The 14,523-nt window shown below is 38.3% G+C and overlaps 1 protein-coding gene across 5 annotated transcripts in view; it reads left to right on the top strand.

Moving 5' to 3' along the window:
* The window catches only part of ESRRG (estrogen-related receptor gamma), a 535,542-nt gene that overhangs the window by 329,067 nt on the left and 191,952 nt on the right, over positions 1–14,523 (top strand). The window contains exons 2-3 of one of the 5 annotated variants that reach the window (XM_004685434.2): positions 2,030–2,204; positions 2,629–2,747. The exons of the other annotated variants lie outside the window; for them this stretch is intronic. The gene's annotated coding sequence lies outside the window, so the exon portion shown is untranslated. The remainder of the gene's footprint in view (positions 1–2,029; positions 2,205–2,628; positions 2,748–14,523) is intronic. 5 annotated transcript variants of the gene reach the window in all.

Genomic DNA, 14,523 nt, shown 5'->3' with positions numbered 1-14,523 from the left:
TCAAATTGAGTGATTTAGGTTTTGTGGGCATTGTATGTTTGTACATACATACCTACACCCTTTTAATTTTTAATTTTAAAGGATTGGGGGGGGGACACTTGCTTTCGATGTTTTAATGTCTTTACATGTTATGACATTTTAATTTATGGCAATGTGTGTATATTTGCAAGATAATTCACTAAGGTAAACTCATAAAAGAAAAGGTTCAGTTTACAATACATTGGCTTCTCACTAGTCAGTCAATGTTCATTTCAATATATTGGCATAAGTCTACTTATGCATTTGCATATAAAAGCCTAGCATGCAACGTTAGCTATCAGAAATTCAGTTTATGGCTATGGGATTCTTTCACACACTAAGGCAAATGAAAACATTGTGTTTTGACAATTACGATCTATTAAATGCTTATATAAAGTGTTTAGTTCACAGAGCACCCACCTAATTTTAGATTACATTGCAAAATAAAAGAACTTAAAAATCAATTTTTATTCTAATTATAAAGGATACTATTTGTCATGTGCATTCCTCTGTGTCTTCTCTGTTACTTGGAGTGAAACAAAATTACATTTATATACTTTTCATCATTGTGATTGGAAGTAAACATTACGTGTAATATGCTTTGGCAGCACTTACCTAGCCAAAGAAAACAAATTAATATCGGGCACACTGAGGGCTGTCAAGCATATCACAGACATGTCCATTTAACTTTGCTTCATCATACACCTTCTTTGTAAACAGTTGCTTAAGATGAAACTAAATAAAAGGGAAGCTACCAATAAAGTCTCCTGTTGTATCAGAGATTGATGGCTGGTGGAAGTGTCATGAAAACAGACTTGCTTGTTCCCATCTGTTTAAAACTCTAACAGGGCACACTGATAAAATAGGTAGTAATGACTTTTGTCAAAAAAAAGAGAGCGAGAGAGAGAATGTAAGTTAAGCTTGTTGAAATCTTTCTGCTACCTTGGAAGTGACAATGGGATTTATATTTTAGAAGTCTCTGAAGTGGTGATCCTTAGTGGCTCTTGTGTGTGAAGTAAATAATGACTTTAAGAAGCAGAGAATCTTGAGCATGGAGATCCACTTGTAACAGGGGACAGCTTTCTTTCTTTCTCTCTCTCTCCTTTACATACATTTTTAGAGATAGAGAAACAGCCTATGCTTTTCTCTTTGTAGGGTTTATTCAGTATGCAAAAAATAAAAAAGAAATTGAAAAAGGGATATCTACAACTTATGAACAGAAAATGGATAGGAGCATGCTGAATTCTTTTAGAAAATGGACAGGAGCATGCTGAATTTTTTCATTTCCATGATCAGAATGGAATCTTTGTGAATGATAATTCCTTTTTCATCTACTCTAGGAAGAGTCTTCTTGTTTCTAATGGCTTTTGAGAATTTAAACAAAGGGCACATTAAATTAATATTTTACTTTCCTTTTAAAACTCACAATGTATGTGATTTAAAATGTTTGAAAATCTCTACTTTTCAAAGCAGTTAATATGTTGCTGCCTTTTATATTCATCAGCATTTCCTTTGCTTTGAAAATAATTCTAAATTAGATCCAGAAATAGCCAAAATAGTGGGTAACAAGAAACATTATAAAGATTGTGGTACTTATTTAAAAACAAAGATCCAAAGCAAGGTTGCTCATTCCATTGCTCTTTGCTCTCCATGCTTGCTATTCACCATAGTCCTTTAACTTCTCCCCAAATGTAAGATAGTCATGACAAATCATATTCATTTTTCCATATGAAAGAAAGAATACAATTTCTCTGCATAGTCACTAATCCACTAAAAGGCATCAGGTAGTTGGATTAGGAATCTTATAACCACTGATCATTATCAAAGGAAGGAACATGTGTGTTTGTGCATACATTCACACACATATGTGTGTATATATGTGTGTGTGTAAATAGATACATAATGTATGTATCTCACTGATGAAAATTGCATAGATTTCTTAGGAGAAAGTGACTGTATATAGTTAGTGCTGGGCCCTAGGAAATGCCAGAAGCATTCCTTTTATCCATAGTCTTAAATGAGACCTGCCTCATCAGTCATGGGATCATAGTGTCACAGATGGAAAAGCAACCATCAGCTGAATTGTACTGAGCTACACACTTGGCTAATTCATCTTACGGCTCTGCACATCTCAGGAAAGCGCATTCTGTTCTTGGAGTCTAGACAGAATCAGGAGCTGGGCTCAGGTGGGAGCATGCGGCTGTCTTTTTCTGTTCTCTCCTAGCTATGCAGCAAAGGGAGGTGAGGAACAAATGGACAATTTATGCACAGAAGCCCATGCTGAGCTGCTTTTCTAGGGTCAGGAATTTGCTACTCAGTTGCTGAAATAAATTTCAGATTGTTCTTATGTTCTAGAAACGTCATTGTTGTCTTTCATGCTCCAGAGAACTACCCATAGATGATTAGGGGTGAACCATAAACTGGTGTAAGCCTTTTTTAATAGAGAGCAATGAAGAGCAGATCCTCTACTTCAGTTTGGATGATGATGATTTTCTTTTTCATGCCTTTATGTGGAACTGTTCACTTGACTAAGTCTGAAGTAAGATAAAAATAGTAAGAGGTTAAATACTCAAATTGTATTTATTTCTATTTTTTTTTATTTCCTTGTAGTGAACAAAACTTTAATGTCTAGAGCATTGGTGAGGGTTTTAATGATTGGAAAATCTATCCTGAGAATGTGGTCACCATGTGTGACAGCCTTGCTTTCTATCTTGTCTTCAGTTTCTGGGGTAAGTTTGGTGATAATGTTTGCTGCCTTAATGTGCTTATGTTATAGACCCTCTTTGCCTCCATACTGAAATAACCTGAAATGTGGGAGAATGTCTGCTTATTTCAAAAAAACTTCCTTGGGCCCCTTGAACCCTAGTAGTATTTTCTTCTAATATTCTGTTTCTGTGCATTTATTTTGCTAAAGGATCATTTACTCTGGTGTAAGGTAAGTGCATGACATTCATCTCTATTTGCATACATGGTACAATTTATTCCCCACTGCCCCCCCTTCCGAATTCCAGAGAGATTGCCTTCAACTTCTCCTATTTGTTTTTCTTTTGTTTCTGTTTGTTGTCCATTCTAGTTGAGTGCTTTTATGGTGTTTTCTTGATTGTTGTCAGTTTGGGGTCCTCACTGCTGACATTTTTGTGAAGTTAATGTCACAGCAGAAAAACCTATGGCAAACTAGCATCTGGGTACAGTTAGTGGAAGATACAACTTCTGTTTGATAGTGTGTAAATACAGTTAGTTAGTTGGAGGGTTTATCAGATAGCTTGGCAGAAAGAGAGAGGAGCAGAACAAACTGTTTTCAGTAACTGCTGTTCATACACCTGATAAGATTGAGAGAGCTTTTCGAAATGCTGATAGGCTTTGAATAAGAAAAGAATAATCACTTCTCCTGGCACCAGCTTATCAGGAATGAAGTAAAATGCCAACACTTTTACATTAGCAAAAGTAAATGTTTTAGACACTCTATGCCTTTTTTCATTCAGGCTAAATAGTAGGGGTGCTTTTGAGTGCTGTAATGAATAGAAGGATTTATTACCTGGACTAAATTACAGGTGAATATGTTGATAAAGGCACCTTCGCATCAACAGCCGCTTCTTTGATAAGCAGGTGCAACTAGGCTGTATGTTCTCTGGAGAAATTAACTATTCCTTTTTCTACTCCAATTCTATTAAACGTCATTTCTGATGTTAGAAGATGCAGTTATGTCCTGTGTCAGTTGAGTCTCCTTGTTTTCTAGCAGATGGGTGACAGAGCTTATCAAAATGCTGGTCTACGGTGGTTAAATAAGTTAGAGCATTTGTAAGTTTAGATCACTTGAGCCAGACCAGCAAATGCCTGCGTGAGAAATCTGACGTATTTTTCTACACCCCTCCCTACGCACCCCCACAGGAAAGGAAGGAAACAAATGATAAGTTGAGGCCACTTTAATGAGTAGAGAAATGTATTTGTCTGCTAATAATAGTCCATTTTAAATCACCTTCCCCTTAAGAAAAATAAAGAGAGATTGGTTCTGTTCTTCACTATAAACCATTCACTTTCCCAGCTCAACCATTTTCTACTCTTTGTAATTTGACGCCTACAAATAATGTGGCGTATTCAGATTTGATAAATGATAGTGCAAGAGCAGATTGATTGATTTTGGATTACTATTGATTACTCTCAATGAGATCACTGTGACACACTCGAATCAATAGTATTCGATTAAGCAAGGCACCGCTGTTCTATACATTCAGCAGCAGTGGGGAATTCAGGAACAGAATGCTCACAAGCTGATAAATTGACAAAGCGTTCAGCTTTAAATAGCTCTTTGTTCAGCACTAGTTCCTTAAAATATATTTCATTGGAAAGTTCATTTTTTGCAACTCTGGGCCTTTTTGTGAAAGAAAGGTCATCAGTTTAAAGTTTATTAAATTTTAACTAAAAACAACCAGGCTCCATTTAGGTGTAAAATAATTTAAGTACTTACTGCAGGCACCTTCATGTTTTTGAGCTGTTGCTCAGAGGTTTCATCCTTTTATGAAGATGTCAATTGTAAACATAAAAATGCATCACTGGAAAGCTAATGGCTTAAGATTCCGACCGAAATAAAAAACACTCGAAACAACATAAGGTGGTCTTAACTTTCTTCAGTGGAGGGTATGCTGAGGGGCAGCGCTGGCAGCGGGCAGCAAGCAGAACGCCTCGATCGAGCCCCTGGTCGCTGTCCTGCCGCCGCTTCCCTTCTTAGCGGAGGGTGTCCATCCTGACTGGCCCTTCTCCTTTGGGCTGGAAGCTGCCATTGCTACTGAGCCATTGAGATCTGTCCCGAGCCACTTCCAAAGTGTCTGGGAAACCACGAATAGCCCCACGTTTTTTGTGAAGGAAATTTCAGGATGAGATTTCCTGTCACCTTCCATCCTTGTGCAGTCTGAGCATCTGGGTTGAAGCACTGCTCTAACGTTATGTAGACCCACCAAGGTGCTTCTCGAAGAGGTGAGCCTGCCGGCGCCCACTGCCCTGATGATGTGAACCAGCTGATGGGAAAAATTTGATTTCCGATGACATTTTGATGATGAGGGCCTGTCACTCCCAAATATTGGTGGGGTCCTATGAGAAAGACTTCAACTCCTTTTCTAGTTGGGATAGAAATAAATACTAATGATAAAACACACACACACCACAACAAAATTAAAGTGGCCCTCTGAGGGAAAATCAGTAGGAAATTCAACCTTGGAATCCATAAGATTCTCTAACAATAAAAGAAAAAAATACAGAAAAAAATTAAAAAGTTAAAACAATATTCCCTAAAAAACTTTGGGCTTTGTACATGCAAGCAGGGTTCTAATTCTATTAGGTTGAAATTGCCCTTTTTATAGGTCAAAAAAAAAAATCAGCTCTTTATGTGACCTAGCATACTCACTGAATTTATTTTCATGCTGTCCATATTCCTTAAACAAATTGAAAGCGACACCTTTATTTATTTATTTATTTTTAATGTGATGGGCTGTGCCTGGTTAATGGGTGATGCATGGATTCTAGTGAGAATTAAGGCAACCATATTGCAGCATTATTTGTAATGACCTTTTTTTCTTTAACACTAGTAGGGAGTCCCAAAGATATTGGCAAATACACTGAAAAGGTGTGTGTGTGTCTCTGATGCCTCACCTGTTATAGGAAAACAGCTCCTGGGATCACTTATATAAGTGATCCTATATTTAATATGCTGGGGAAGAGCATGGTCAAAGGAATAGCCCCAATCTATCAGTAGGCAAGTCTTGACCTCTGAACAGCACCCATTGCCTCTGAGCAATGATGGAGAGCAACTTGGTGAAAGATGGCTACACCTCAGAGATTGTCTCCTTGGTAGTTCCCCCTTAACAGACCCTTCATCTGCTGCTTAGTATCCCCACCCCTAAAAGAATTAAAATTACGCTCCCTTAGATCCATGCACCAATTTGGGTCAGGGAGATACAGAACTCCCCCCCACACACACACTGGCAATGGAGCCCAGGGTGTTTTATTAGATCCTGCAGCTAGGAAAGGTGGTTGGGGAGATGCAGTAAAGTGATCCCAGAGCCCCCACTTGAACCCTTTCTACCCCAGATGTGAAGCTTCTGTTGGGGCTGTGCTGTGCTGGCCAATAGGTGCTTCTGTGCCCACCTGTGGGCAAAATCTGGCTCCCAGATAGGAAGGAAATTGGCTCTGTCTGTGGGAGGGAGGGGGTCCCGGCGCCACGGCTGGAAATGTCAGCACAAAATGCATCTTGACTTAGGGTCACGTCAGGACTGGGTAAGTTTTTCTCGCTCTGGGTAAGCGCACGACAGCTTACATCTTGTTTGGGAGAGAAGGAGGGTGGGCATCGCTTTACTAAGACTTGATTGAGAGGATGCCTCCGACGGTCCCACTGTCAGTCTAGTGCATTTCCCCCCTGTCTGTGGCACTGAGTTTGATTTATCGCTGGTACTAAGTTCACAAAAGAAGTCATTCCTTTTGATGTTTGCTATTAGACGCACGCAGAGCAGGAGGTTGGGGGTGGGAGAGAGCTGTCTTAGCATACAAGGCGCTGGCCTGGTGGCACCGTGGCCACGGATGGCAGAATAGATATTTTGTATCGCTGTCCATTTTGGATCTGAAATTCTATGAATAGAGAGGGATAGCTCTAGGATATTTTAAATGAAAAATTAGATGTGTTTCCAGTACAGATTCTTTTGGTCAAGAAGCAGAGCACGGCTGTCAAGTACACCTGATTAAAACAACCATTTTCTTTTACTGCACAGGCATTTGTTCTACCAAACACACACAAAAAATGGAGGAATATAAACAAGCCAGTGGGATTCGATCTTTCTTTCAAAAAGGAGCAATTGGTTGCATTTATGGCTGGACGGCAAACTTTCCTCTTATTTGCCAGAGTGAGAAAAGAGTGTGTGGGGTCGGTTTCTTCTGTCTTCTGGACCCCACCCGAGCTGCCTTTGTTTCTGGCTCTGTCCAGTAGCTTTTGTCCCACTTCTCAGTTAGTGGGATTTTTCTTAGCAGCATGCACCCCAGCCCATCAGCAGGCTGCTAGTCAGCAGCAGGTGTGAACAACATAAAACAGGATTAACACTGAACCAAAGTGTGTACTAAAAACAGAACCCCTGCCTGGCTTTGAAAAGGACGGCGGGACTGGAGGAGAGGAGAGACGCCCTTCTGTCCTGCTCGCCCCTTGTTTCCTAAACAGTGTGCAATGGCCTATGTAAATGGTTCTGTTTTGGTGCTGAGGATCAGGCACTCATTCTCTCTCCCTCACTTGTTTTACAACATAAACTCAAACTCACATAGCAAATTCTTCTCAGGCTTGGAGAGGAGAAAAGCAAAACAAGACTGATGCAGTCTGGGTAAATGTTGAGCCAGGATCATAGGTTAACATGGCAAAAATCCTTGTCTCCCTTGCAAATTAAAAGTTGAGAGTCCTACTTCCCACCTCTAAAAACGAATACTGCTGTCTTGTTGATGCTGGATGATTTTTGTAGTTGATGTTGTATTTTAATTTATATTTTTACTAAGATAGGAAAACCACAAATAAGGAAAATAAGCAATTGCTAGCGATGATACACCCTCCCTCCAGATTCTTCTTTCTCCCCATTAGCCGTCTTGTTCCACCTAGGAACAAGAAAGTGGACCCCCCCCCCCCCGCCAAATCATGTCTGATATAGGGAGCTGCTGCTGAATTCAACAAATTGAGTTCACCGCATTGAGTTTATGGCATTGAGTTACTTTACTGATGTGTTAGTTTTGATACAGAAAGGTGACATTAAAAAAATAGGGTTCTCTTTTTAAAGCATACCCATTCTAATAGCTATTATATATTAGATTAAACTTTGAGTAAATATAGGTTCTTTATTAGATTTGAACTAACTTGTATATTAAAACTTCAAGGCTTGGTCATATCAAAGTGGGGTCAGAAATAAGGAAATAACAATTCAGTCAGAGAAATTGTATGACACACACACAAACTCTTCTTTCAATGTGTGTAAAAGCAATGTAGAGTCTCATTTTTATTTTGTATGTCATGTGATCTCCTTACCCAAATTCTGGTGCTCAAAAATATGTTCAGATGTAGACTTTTATACAGGATGAATCTGTTTGCGAATATCATAGTCTTTACTAAAGGATAATTTTGTAAGATTTTAGTGATTATTCACTTCCAGCATCATCTTCTTCACTGCTCTTACCCCTTTTATATCTAAGACTTAAATTGTGATCACCTGCTTATCCTCTTGCCCTTTTCTTATACTCATGATTTTTGTGTTTTTAATGACGTTTTTATCTGAGACATTGCTACTAATTTTCCATAGAAGTAATACTGTACCAATTTAATTGTGGCAATGTAAAACTCTCAACTACAATAAGATTACCCAAATTATTTTTAAATATATACATTCTCAAAATTATATTTTAATGTCACAGTTACTATCATTAAATGTTAATTTATTTCCATTTTCCTTCTAATGTGTTTTCCCCTAGGTAATGTCCATTCACTTTTGTTTAGTGTTATTAAGTATCTCTAGTTATGCACAGTTTTAGCCTGTGGAAAATAATTTAATGATAGTTAATGAAATCAAGTTTAGAAAATATTAGCTTAAAATTGATTTTTGAAGTGAATTTTTTATAGCCAACTCTGTGCTGTCAAAATGATCACTTAAAATAATTCTCATTTTGCATCCAAACAGATTACATACATTTCTTTACATTTTTTTAATCATTAAAATAATAATTGAGTGCATTAAGTTGCATTTTTAATTGTTTATTCTCAAATATTCAACTGAATAGGCACTGAGATTTTGACATAACTGATAAAAATATAAAATCTAAAATTATTCAACTGAATAGGCACTGAGATCTTGACATAACTGATAAAAATATAAAATGATATAGGTGCATCAAAAACATTTAGAAATGGGGCTTTTTATAGCTAAGTTTTCCATTGGAGCTGACTTGGGTCAGTTTTCAGGACACAATTTCAGGAATTTAGCTAGTGGCTGTTTAACAGTATAACTTGAGCACATGGAGGCTCCCGGTCTGGTTTTTTAGTTTTGGCTTCAGAAGACAGGAAGCTTGCATGGTGAGCACAATTAGGAATGAGACTTTCAGATCCTGAAGGTTGCAGTATTTGGCTTGTGGACTTGGGGGCTGTCAGTTCTGTTCCAACCAAGCACCCTCTGCTTAAAACCAGTCCAGTCTGCTTCTTGGTGAAGCCTTTGACAATTGTGCAAGTTGCCTTTACATCTTAAAATTACTTGTCTGGGGTCTGTTTGAAATGAAAGGGAGAAAATGTTTAAAAGATCTTGCAAGTAAAAACTTTCCTGATTTTTGGAAAAGCAAGGGGAGATTTGTTTGAATTCTAGAAGGTGGATGCAGTTTGACTTTGAGGGGAAGGTCTGATTTAGTCAACTCACCTAATCAAAGCAAGTGACTATTGAAAGCTAGTTTGCTTTGTTGTTGTTGTTATTTTTACAGGCAGTCTTGCCCTTAATCTTGAGATAATCTCACAGCTACTGTCTTTGTCCTGTAAAACTGCCTGGTAGGTACAGTTCCCAAAAGACTGGGATTACAATTTGCCTAAGGAATCGAAGATGGAATTCAAAGGATGTGTTTGATTCAAGTGCTTCATTTATCTATTCATTTTGAAGATACAGATTGGTTTGCTTCAGGTCATTAAAATTATTATCTTTTGCATTTTTAGGTGTTTATAATGAGATGATTAGTGACGTTAGGTAATAAGATTTATATTGGCATCAGTCACATTTATAGGATTAAATTCAATGGTATCACAGTACTGTTGCCAATGGGAATATGCCAGAAAAATCTCAAGAGAATTTTTGTCAGGTGTCTATGCTCACTTAAAATTTAGACTACATGTACCTGAGGGCCATCGTGTGATAATCTGACCTCAGGATGTTGTAAGTGTCTATAGCAAGTGAGATGCTTTGCCACGTGTGTGTGTGTGTGTGTGTGTGTGTGTGTGTGTTTTGCTATAGAATGAAAGACTTGGTAAGGGAAACGCCCTGCTTTTGGAAACCATATTAGAAAAGGTGAGATGAAGAACAGCCTCAACTTGGTCACAGCTAATAGTGTCTGCAAAACCAGAAAGCTATAACTTGTGATTTTCACCACCATTCCCATTGTATCTCTGTGAAGGGCAGCTTACTTTCTTCATGTAAGAACTCTACAGAGGTGAGCTTAGGCACCAGACTACATTTTCACTTTGTTTGTTGTTGTTTTTTTTTACAAAAACTGGTGAAGACACCTTGTTCCCCCTATTTATCACACATCTTCCCTAGAATCCTCTTTCTTTCATTTTTATTAAACTGAGGTGGCATTTTAAAATGCATGTGTCCTTCTTTATTCCCAGTGCCAAAATGCATTTTGAAACCTTCACCAATAGTCTTAACAAACCCATGGACAAAGCAACAGTATAAATGTCGGGGATTATTGAGGGGTTGAGGGAGGGAGGAAGAGTGCAGCTGGTAATTTATGATGCCTCTGGTATTGCATAGAAAAGATTTGCCTGGTGCCCCATTTCCACCCCACCCCCAAACTATGCACCGTTCAGTGTTAGGATGATGCTAATGTACCTGGAAGGAAAAGGCAGGCCGTGCCGAAGCAAGCAGCATCAGACAGGGCGCCTTGCCATCTGCCCCACCTGCTGCATTCATGAGTCCATCTGGTGACTGCAGTAGCTCATTGTGGGCCTCTTCTGAGGAACATTCGGGCTGAAAAGCAGGCAGTGTGAATTATTTAGATAGCTAGTATAAATAAATAGAGGCAAAGGAGAAGAGTAACGGGAAGGAGCTGCAAGAACCTTCTCGAGCTCTCTTAGCCCTGGTTGCTTTGGAATGCTCCAATGCACCAAAGCATTTGATTTGCATATAGAGTTAGATGTATAGATCATTGTTCAGATTAAAAACCTATGAGTTTTATCTAGATTTAGATAGCACTCAGTCTGCTTTGCACTGAAAATATGGCCTGGTTCGGGTGGAGAGTGTTGAGGAACTTCAGCATAAGTGAAACTGATGAAATACCCTATTTTTTGGCACAGATTTGGCAGAAATAAAACAATTGTGTGGTCTTGCTGAAACAGATGATTGTGTTTGTATGTGTGTCTGTGTGTGTGTAAAAACACCTTTGGCTCTCTTGAAGGACGATTTATACATTTTGTGTCCCTGTTTTTCTATGAGGAACAAAATAGGGAAAGTTTCCGTTAATTTGTTCATGTGGTCAGTCAGAAATATTTCAGTTAGCTACTGTGTACAAAACAGTGTTACTGAGTTCATCATACACATTAACACACCAAATGTTTAAGGAGACTCAAGGCACTGAAATCTGTATGACTGTGTGTGTTTTGGGTCTAGATAAGCCACAGGCCCAAATGTCCTAGGAATTACCTGATTAATGCAAACACTGAACATTTAGAAAAAATTGTAAACTGGAGTCAAATAAGTCCCTTGTTCTGAAGTAGACTCTTAATTGAAATAAGGACATTTTAAACAAAATGGGTTTAAAAGACTGACTAGTATCATTTTTGTCTCCATCAAGATAGGTTTACAGGCTGTAATTTCAGTGATGTCCAGGATGGTCTAACTGGTATAGAAATGGTTCTAAATTGTAAATGAAGGTTTACAACTATGAATGGCATTGAGAATATCCATACCCAGAGCAGAATATTCCTATTTTCTTTCTGAGAATCATTTAGAAGACAATATAATTTGGGAGAAGGATAGGAACTTGATTGTGATTAATTTGTGATTTTTCATCCACTCCTTGTTTTTTATTTGATGGACTAATACAGATATATGGATAATGTTCTATATTATTTCTAGACTGCTTATTTTTTAACTGACAAACCTTTGGTAGAGCCATGAAAAAGGGAATGTGTCTGTGAAATTGCTCTGGTTCTATATGTACAGAAAGGTAGGCAGGTGGTGTTTTGCTTTCTAAAACAGATTAGATTCTTGGGGTTCTTTTACTCCATCCCATTTAATTCACTTGCAAAGTTAAGTTAAGGGATGTGCTTTTTTGAGCTAGTAGAAAGTTCTAGCCATTCTTTAAATAAGCTGCCTGTATCTGGAACAGAATATGCATGAAAATGAATCACATTGTTAATTCAAAATATAACCAGCCACCCACTTCATAGTTGCTCAAATAAAATATTTTTATTTCAAGGAAATTTATTTATAGCCAGTTTCTTTCCAATAAACTTTGATATTATTCTTTTTATCTATATTCAAAACCACTTTCAGCACCAAAGAAAATGAGATCCTTGTTATAACTTTTTTTTTAAAGATTTATTTATTTATGCATACAGAAGTAGGGTACAAGCCAGAGGTGCAGGGGTGGTGAGAGGCTTCACCAGAGTCAGAGTGGGGAGCAGAACAGGCAGATCTACAAAGTACACTGCTGAAGGAAGCATAGGAGGGTGAGGAGAGGTCTGCTGCACAGTGTGGATCACCTCAGGGGCAGGGAATGGAACTCACACTGAAACAGCTGTGGCTCACTTGTAGTGCTGAGTCCTAATCCGCTGTACCACCAGGGAGGGCCATACTCCATAATCTTTACGGGCATTTAGTAAGATTGGGGTGGCTGGGCAACTACTAACTCACCTGCTTACCCAATGTTTCTTGTGAGCCCCGAACTTCCTCCCTTGACACACAGCAGCCTCTCTTCTCAGACCTCCATATTCAAAAACAAACTCCACCTCCCGCCTTGAAAATGTAACATTCTGAAAATAAAAGTTTCTATTTTCCCAGACTTAGCAACGTGGGTCTTTACTTACTCCTCTTCAGTTAGCTTTCCCAGGCAAACAGCTGTTGCTACTGGAGTCAGGGTATTGTATCACTGATTGAAGCCCTCCTGAGAGCAGGCAGAGAAGGACAAAGTTGATGGAGTAGTGAATTAATCAGAAGTAACTTGGAGTTGGTAGTGGAAATGCTTAACTGCAAGGATAGACGTTGACTAGTGTTTGACTGGCAACTTCAGGGAACACTGATACATAATATGAGGCTTCTGTAATGTAAAAATAATGAAATAGCTTAGAATATTTAAATAAATAATTATCCATGCAATGCTCCTTAAGTTTTTTATGTATTGCCTTACTTGCTTTTATTCACCACAAATGTGCTCATTTAAAAATTTTGTTTTTCATGTAGGTTTATAGGCAAGAATTCCGAGCATTGTTTAATCTTTCGTATTCTGCGAGTAGGGTTAGACAGTTGCTGTTGTAACATGGATAGGGCCAGCTGTATATTATCCTTGAGTAATTCACTTGCACTTAATTTCATCAAATTATGCTCTTGTGTCAACTTTGCCTAGAGTATGTAATAACTTACTTTATCCTGAGATCATGATAAAAATGTATTTGTCTTGACAAGAAGAGTATAGAGTGCTTATTTCCATGAATGGAAACTTAGTGTACAATAAGTATAGAGAGACTCATTGTACATCACTTTTATATCCATTTTGCAGATTGCTTCCTTCACTCTCATGTGACAAGAAAATCCACCATCTGGGTGTTGATTTTATTTTTATTTGATCATAGTTTCATTGAAGGTGTTATTTCAAGTCATGAAAAATAACTTTTAAAGAGAGCAATGTGCCCAAATATTTGTTAGGAAATTTTAAAAGGGAAATTTCATCCTTTGTCAAGAGAAAACCCAGAAGGAAATTAATTACTGTTACTACTTTGACTATTTGATTTTTAAGAACGCTAACTTTATAATTAGGTATTCACTTGGTAAGTTTAATAATATCAGTAGAACAGGAAAAAAAGTTAAAAGCCTTTTTGCAACGCATTTCTATACTTCAAAAGTAAATCTCCTTTGAGTGGCTCTTTGTGAAATTTGCCATTGACAGTTTAGTCAAATCAGCTGTATTTATGGAAGGCTAGCTACTTTAAACATGCTCTCTAATAGCAGTTAAGGTGTTATTAATTATATGGGATATATAGCAAATAGTAGCGTCCATGTTGCTGCCTAATAGCCTCCCATAAAGAACTTCATTACCCCATTCAGAAGGGAGAAGGATGTAATAATAAATCTAGGGTGTTTTTATGAGCTCCTAAGTGGAGAGGTGAGGTGACCATGTGGGGTTTCCCCAAAGCAAGGCTAATAAATACATGGTTTCTACCTAAAAAGAGAAATCAGTTAAGGCCTGGCCATGTTTTGTTTTGGGGTGTCACAACTGGTCTGGGCATAATGCCAGATTTTCTTGTTTTTGCAGATTATAATATCATTATGGGGCCCTCCCTGGTGAGACAATAGGTTAAGGCACAGCACTAAGAAGCTGACTGCATAGCTTCAGTGCGAGTTCGATCCTCAGCCAGGGTAGGTAACCCACAGGGCGAAGCAGACCTCTCCTGTCCCACCCACTGCACCCCTCAGCAGTGTACTTCATCAATCTGCCCGTTCTGCTCCCCCTGTCTCTAGTGAATCCTCTCACCGCCCCTTCACCTCTGGCCTGTACTCCAGTCTTTTATGCATAAATAAATAAATA

Source organism: Condylura cristata, unplaced genomic scaffold, assembly GCF_000260355.1.
Source record: "Condylura cristata isolate star-nosed mole 26May11 unplaced genomic scaffold, ConCri1.0 scaffold00018, whole genome shotgun sequence".
NCBI lineage: Eukaryota > Metazoa > Chordata > Mammalia > Eulipotyphla > Talpidae > Condylura > Condylura cristata.
The sequence above is the reverse complement of the archived record's forward strand: the minus strand, read 5'-3'. Positions and strand labels throughout refer to the sequence as shown.